We start from the raw sequence: 6606 nt of genomic DNA, 5'->3' as shown, positions 1-6606 counted from the left end.
ATAATCTATTAATGTATAAAGGAAAAGTAAAGCCATGATATTACGCCAAGTGTCACAACGAGATATCATGTGTCATGTTTTAGGACAAAACTCCAATAAATTTGGAGATTCAAAAAAAAAAATCTATTAATATATAAAAGGAGAAGCAAAGCCATGATATTATGCCAAGTGTCACAACGAGATATCAACATGTGCCATGTTTTAGGATAAAACTCCAATAAATTTGGAGACTCAAAAAAAAAATTAAAATAGAAAAAAACTTATTTTTTTAAATAATTAACCAATTCAGTTATTGGAGTTTTGTGAAGTCACGCATATTTTGGACAGATAATTTTTAAAACTCAAAACTAAAAAAAATATAATTACTCCAATTCCAAAAAATGGATCCCCCACGTTTTCCTTAGTTTTTTCTCTTCTTTTTTCCCTACTTCTTTGTTAGAAACCCGTAGCTTAATTCTATATTACTTCATTAAATTAAATTAAAAGATAAAAAACCTCCATGATCCCACGAAATTGCAAAATCAAGCGCACTAAAAGGATAACAAATTAACACAGCAAAAACTGCCGCAGATATCAGTTTATCTCTTCTCTTCTTTGGAGAAGTTTAAAACTCATCTAATTTCATCAAGATGACCAGATGGAAGAACCATAGATTGTTCTACTATTTCATTGATATGAACGGCAAGAAATTTATACAAATGATGAATATATCGAAGAACCAACATGCCGGTGACAAATTGCGAAAGAAGACGACCCAATTGATGGTTGTAGGTATTGTCAAATAGAAAACAAGTTCTTTGTCTTTGTTCTCCTTTTTACAGATTTGATTTATCTTCTATTTGAAATTTGAATTGAATTTTAGTATATCCAAATATGACACACGATTTTGACTTTTCGCCAAAAATATTGAGTTGAATGATGATAAGAAACTTTTCAATGATTCATTGTATAACAGACAAAAGGATAGAAGACGAATGAAGAAAGGTGTTAAGCAGAGATTCAGAGTATTTCTCCTCAAACATCACTTCACAATATATCCATTTGTGTGTGCTAGCAATGACTGTAATAAAAAGAAAGGCAAAATCTTCTGTTACATGTATTTTGATAAATGTTATTTCATTGATATAGGTTTATGTGATCGGGAAATTTTTACAAAGTACTCAGTGTTCTTTTATTGAATGAGGCTCTTCATCCGATTTTGTATGTTATCTGCCGTGTACAATATACTCAGTGAATTTTTTACCATTTAGTGATCATATATTTGTTCATTTCATCCTCACTTGAACCAGAAAGTTGATAAATGCAAGTTAGTGGCCTCAATAATTCTCCTGGACCAAGAAAAATTGGCCTTTGAATTGCTACTAGGTAGACATTGCATTTGCTTCAGAATAGTTACCCTGAGTAGTGGCTAAGCATTTACCTTTTTTCAGTACACATGCTCATATATTGCTTATTAGAGATTCATTTGGAGCATTCCTATGATGATAATTCCATTGGCTGATTGTCACTCTATAATTTGCTACATAACTTATGCAAACTTTTATTGGTTTTTAACATTTCCATTTCTAACTTGTGGCATAGATGGTTTATATTCAAGGGTTTAATATATTTATGACAAAAGGGATACATTTAAGTAATGATTAACTGGTACTTACAGTCTCATCTGCCATACCTGGAAATTTGATGAATGATGGAATCAGTCTTTCCATTTCAATATGCACATAAATTGAAACACACACACACACACACACACACACACACACACACACACACACACATATATATATATATATATATATATATATATATATTTGTTTTGTGTAAGAAATATATTATTTGTTTTAACTCCTATTAGTTTTGATCTTGAAACTTTATATGTCCTTTTGTGCATCTTAATTGGCTCAATCATTCACCAAATTTACCTCAAAAAATGTGTTTGAAGTTTTTTTGGATATTTAACTGGAAAAAGAAAAAAAATGAGATGTAGATTTACCTTTGTTGTCGTATATTTCTTATATATTTGTCGTATATTGATTTATCCATTTATGGCATTAAACAAAAATGGTTATTTATTTTTATGAATTGGCAGGTTCAACTTCTTAGATAAATACAGGATCGATGTGGTACTCTAACATTGTGAATGCAAGAAGAGACTCATGTGAAGGTCGTGGTAACAAGGTAAGAGACAAAAAAAGATTCTTTAGAATCAACAGATTTTAACTCTATTTCATAAAATGCTTTGAATCTATGTTTTCCGCTATACAATACAAGTGTTTATACGCGAAATAAAATGAATTACCTTGGCAAGTACTACTTTGAAGATCTATGAAATAGGATTTCAAATATGACGCTTGAGCTTTCGTTCATAAAAGCTTGAAACATAAAACTCTCTCTATATTTTAATGTTGGATCGCTGCTGGAAATAAAACAATCCTTAAGATGCAGAAGATTGATTAAATGCAAGTGAGGACAAAAGGAAGTATTTCATACAATCCCAATAATGACTGACACTAAGTTTAAGTACGCAACATCCTTTAAATTCAAACTCAACTTCATATATATCCCACAAACTCAAAAAAGACCAATATTGTACAAGTATAGAAAAACAAATGATATAAGATGCCTTCATTTCAAATCAGTGATTGATGTTTTATATGCGAAAAAAGAAAGATGGTTTGAATCGCTAAACTATAAAGTGGCGTGATAGTGCTATGGTAAATAAAGTTGTTCGGTCGAAAGATGTGACTGAACAACCATGAAAATAGGTGAGAAGGAGGTTGATGAGTAAATGGTTATGAAATAACCGAATAGGCAATGGTTTAGGTTGAATTGTATATGTACAGAGAAATTTACAATTTTGGTGTCTCCTTATGAAGAAAAGGTTTGCGTTTATGTGTTTACTGTATTAGTTGTGTGTGAATATGAACGTGTAGTGAATTTGTGGAGCCTTTGAGGTCGCTCTATGATGTTCAATGTAAGTTGCAAGTTCAAACAAGTAGAAGGAAAATTAGCATTGTAATGTTCCAAGTAGTTTTATTTAAAAAAATATTAGACTAATACGTCACTATATATGTACGTGGGGATTTTGTTTTTACTAGATATTTTCACGGTCTCAAGGACATTCAAATGCACAAAGTTGTATTTGAGAAAGATGCACCTCGTGATGGAACTGCATTAGCTTTTTACGTTCCGCAACCAGATTAATATTCATTATTATTAGGTTCTTCCATTTTTGACTTGCTTTTGGCATATGTACTGTGAACATTATGGAAGTTTATTCATTATATTTCTATAAGTATATCACTTACCTTATATTTTAGACATGCAAAATCAATATTTCACTTACATTCTTCCTTTCCATAATTTCTTCTATCATCAGCTCTCTTTGGATATCCTTTTTTCTCTTTGGCTGATTTTGTTGTTGTTGTTGTTGGAAAACAATTCTGGAAAAGCGTTTGTGTAGAGACAACAACAAATATTAGTCTTCACACATATTCTTATATTCTTAAGTGGCTTGATAAGAAAAGTAAGGTGATGATATTGTTTACAAACTTAAGTCTTAAATCTACGTCTTTCTTACTTATATACAAGTCCAGTTATTATGTATTGTGAATAACTTTTCGAGATACTATAAGTAACTTTGTGAGGCTTAATAACTATTTTTTATTTAGTTATCATATATGACTTTTTACTTTCAAGACTCTTTTGTTTAAAACTGATTTTGCTTTAACAATTTTTGTCTATCCCATTTATATCGAGTTATTTTCTCTGTTTCGCGACAGAGACGCAGAAACATAAAAATTAAAGTCATCCTTCTCATTGTTGGGTTAGAGGCTGATTTTGAAGTTTTTAATTTGAACATAAGATTGAACAACATAATCTTGAGGAAATAAATCATCAACAAATGGTTATGGTCATGCCAAAAGGTACATACATTAAAAGTGTAGAACAAGGTTGGTGTTGGAGGTTACATGGCATCCGCTCAGTCGACCAGTGCCGATGATATCCGGACACTTTGAAATGGAGATCTGCAGTTTTGGATGAATGAATAATATCTTTATAGCTGCTTTGCAAAAATTGAAGATGTACTAAACTTTCTGAAATACAGTGTTGTTGCTGAGTGTTTTAATATATAAAATTATGTCTTAGGGAGAAGAATAGATCTTTTAAATTGTTGTGAGAATTAGTAAGAGTTTGATGTTGTCATATGCTTTGGATTTATTTTCTACCGAGTGTTATGCAGGTTTATTTGAGGTAAATGAATATTATGCACTGGTGTTTATATGCAGCAACTAACTTTATATGATAAACTAAGTATCAGTAACATCCCTCTATATTTTTTTGATTGACAAGTTTGACATGGTTACCAAAATGATTTATCCGCTAAAATCATTTATTTTCCATCATTTTCTAAATCACAGTCCTTCTTTTGTACTTGAAATTGCACAGTTGAAGTCCAATTAGCATGACTATTCTTGCAGGATTTCCTTGCCAATATGAAGAATGCATGGAGCTTCTCAAAAATATTTCTGCATTCAAAGGTTAAAATAATTTTATGCAAATGTAAACTTCATTGCTTGTGATATGCAAAGTAAAGTAGCTTATAATGCAGTATAGTAGAATTAGGGCCGCAAGAAACTCCAACAATAAAGTAGTGAAAATAACAATATTGGTAAGATAGGAATTTTGTGAAATTACTTTTATTTAATATTCTCCGCGCATCGCACGGGTAAGTATATTAGTTTTTCCTTAAAGATTGTAGTAAGTTTCTTATATATTAAGAAAAGTTTTTCTTCTTTGAGTACTCCCTCCGTTTCAATTTAGACGAGGCAGTTTGACTCGCCACGGAGTTTAAGAAAAAAGAAGTTGACTTTTGAAACTTGTGGTCTTAAAAGTTTAAGGGGTAAAAGCTTTGTAGGGCCATGACATTTGTGTGGTTATAAAAGCTTCTCATTAAGGGTAAAATGGGTAAAATGAAGAATTTAAAGTTGAGTTATTTCCAAATTTAGAAATGTGTCATTTATTTTGGAACAGACTAAAAAAGAAAGTATCTCATCTAATTTGAAACGAATGGAGTATATGTTTACAAATATTAACTACTTAGCCATGAAAACTAAAAAATTTCAGGTGTTAATTTTAGTAGGAATAACTTAAAAAATAAAAATAAAAAATCTTGTCAATTGTATTAATTTTCTATGCCTTTAACTTACGGTAAGTTATATTAGTATTATGATTAACTATCTTAAATTAGTCTACGGATATAGACTTCTTCTTTGTTTCACTGATGAAGAATAAATTGGAATTTTCATGAGTTTTATCTTCATTTTATCAACTTCATTTGAATAATTATTTTTTGTTTTATTATCATAATTTTTCTTTGTAAATTAACCAGATGTTTCATATTAAACTGTGGAGTATATTTCTTTCACGTTCTCACCGAGAATAGATTCAATGGAGAATATATATATAACTAATTGGCTCTATACACATTTAAAGGCCTATTAATAGATAAATGCGGGTTGCTAATTAATTCAAAGCTCGCTATAAAAAAAAATTATTATTAGAATAAAGGAATAATTGTGGGAGAGTGAGATGAGTCACGAACTAATTCAAGAATCGTTGCAATAAGAAAAAAGTATTTAAAAATATACAAATATATGCATTGGATAAGAAAGAGACTAATAAATGGAATACTTTAAATACGCTTAAAAGTTTTAGATGTACTTTAAATATTAGCTCATGTGTTAACATTGGATTGATATGCTTAAGTAATAAAAGGATCATGTGCGCATTCTCGCGTCTCGATGCCTTTAAATTTAAAATAATTATGTTTTAACCATGTGTACATTCCGTACTTTGGTTTAACATCTACCTTCAAAGGAATGCCTTGTGTGTGTACCGCATCTAGGTCAAAATAATTAATAAAATATAATAAATTAAGTGGAGTGTTAATAGACAAGCCATAACCGAAAAAATACAAGAATGGCCAAGAATTGAATTAAGTCGGACATGAGTCAATGAAAGCGATCGTGTTAGAACCACGGGACTCGAGGGGTGCCTTATACCTTTCCATCGGTCAACAGAATTCCTTACTCAGTCTTCTGTTTTTGTAGACCATAAATAAAGAGCCAAACCTTCCGTTTGATAAGGGATTAAAAAAAAAGGTGACTTGGAACACCAAAACTTAATTCCAAGTGGCGACTCTAAATAATAAATAATCTCTTTTCAAAACGTCACTTTAATTGAAAAAACTCTTCCAACTCAAATTCGTAATAGGGTTGCATGGGAACAAAGAGGTGTGACAGCTGTGAATATATGCAAGAATGCGTTGAATGAATGATCTTACAAAGAACGTCTCTCAACTATTCTTCTAAATTGGGTCAATTGATAATTCTACAAGCTCTTTCGATTACCTATGAGAGTCGTGAAATCAACCCAAATAAGATAACATAATGTGAATTGCAGCAATAATTCTCTTTCGATTAAAGTAAAACCATAATTAACCTTGCAATTCAATTAGAAACTCATTCAATGAATTCAGGCAACTAACAGAAAGCAAACCCAAAACAATAGTCAAATCACAATATCCGTCAATAACCATAAGAA

The 6606-nt window shown here is 30.7% G+C and overlaps 1 long non-coding RNA gene across 2 annotated transcripts; it reads left to right on the top strand.

Moving 5' to 3' along the window:
• Window positions 1-371: 371 nt before the first annotated feature.
• Window positions 372-4801, top strand: LOC104093260 (uncharacterized). 2 transcript variants are annotated; one of them, XR_685616.4, is made up of 3 exons: window positions 372-771; window positions 2090-2178; window positions 3783-4345. It is a non-coding gene; the product is annotated as an uncharacterized lncRNA (long non-coding RNA). The 2 variants fall into 2 exon arrangements; XR_685617.4 differs by lacking the exon at window positions 3783-4345 and adding an exon at window positions 4482-4801 and having other exon boundaries at window positions 382-771.
• Window positions 4802-6606: the final 1805 nt, after the last annotated feature.

The sequence above is a fragment of the Nicotiana tomentosiformis genome, chromosome 6 (genome assembly GCF_000390325.3).
Source record: "Nicotiana tomentosiformis chromosome 6, ASM39032v3, whole genome shotgun sequence".
NCBI classification, from domain to species: Eukaryota; Viridiplantae; Streptophyta; class Magnoliopsida; order Solanales; family Solanaceae; genus Nicotiana; species Nicotiana tomentosiformis.
Note: the sequence above shows the minus strand (reverse complement) of the source record. Positions and strands in the feature narration are given on the sequence as shown.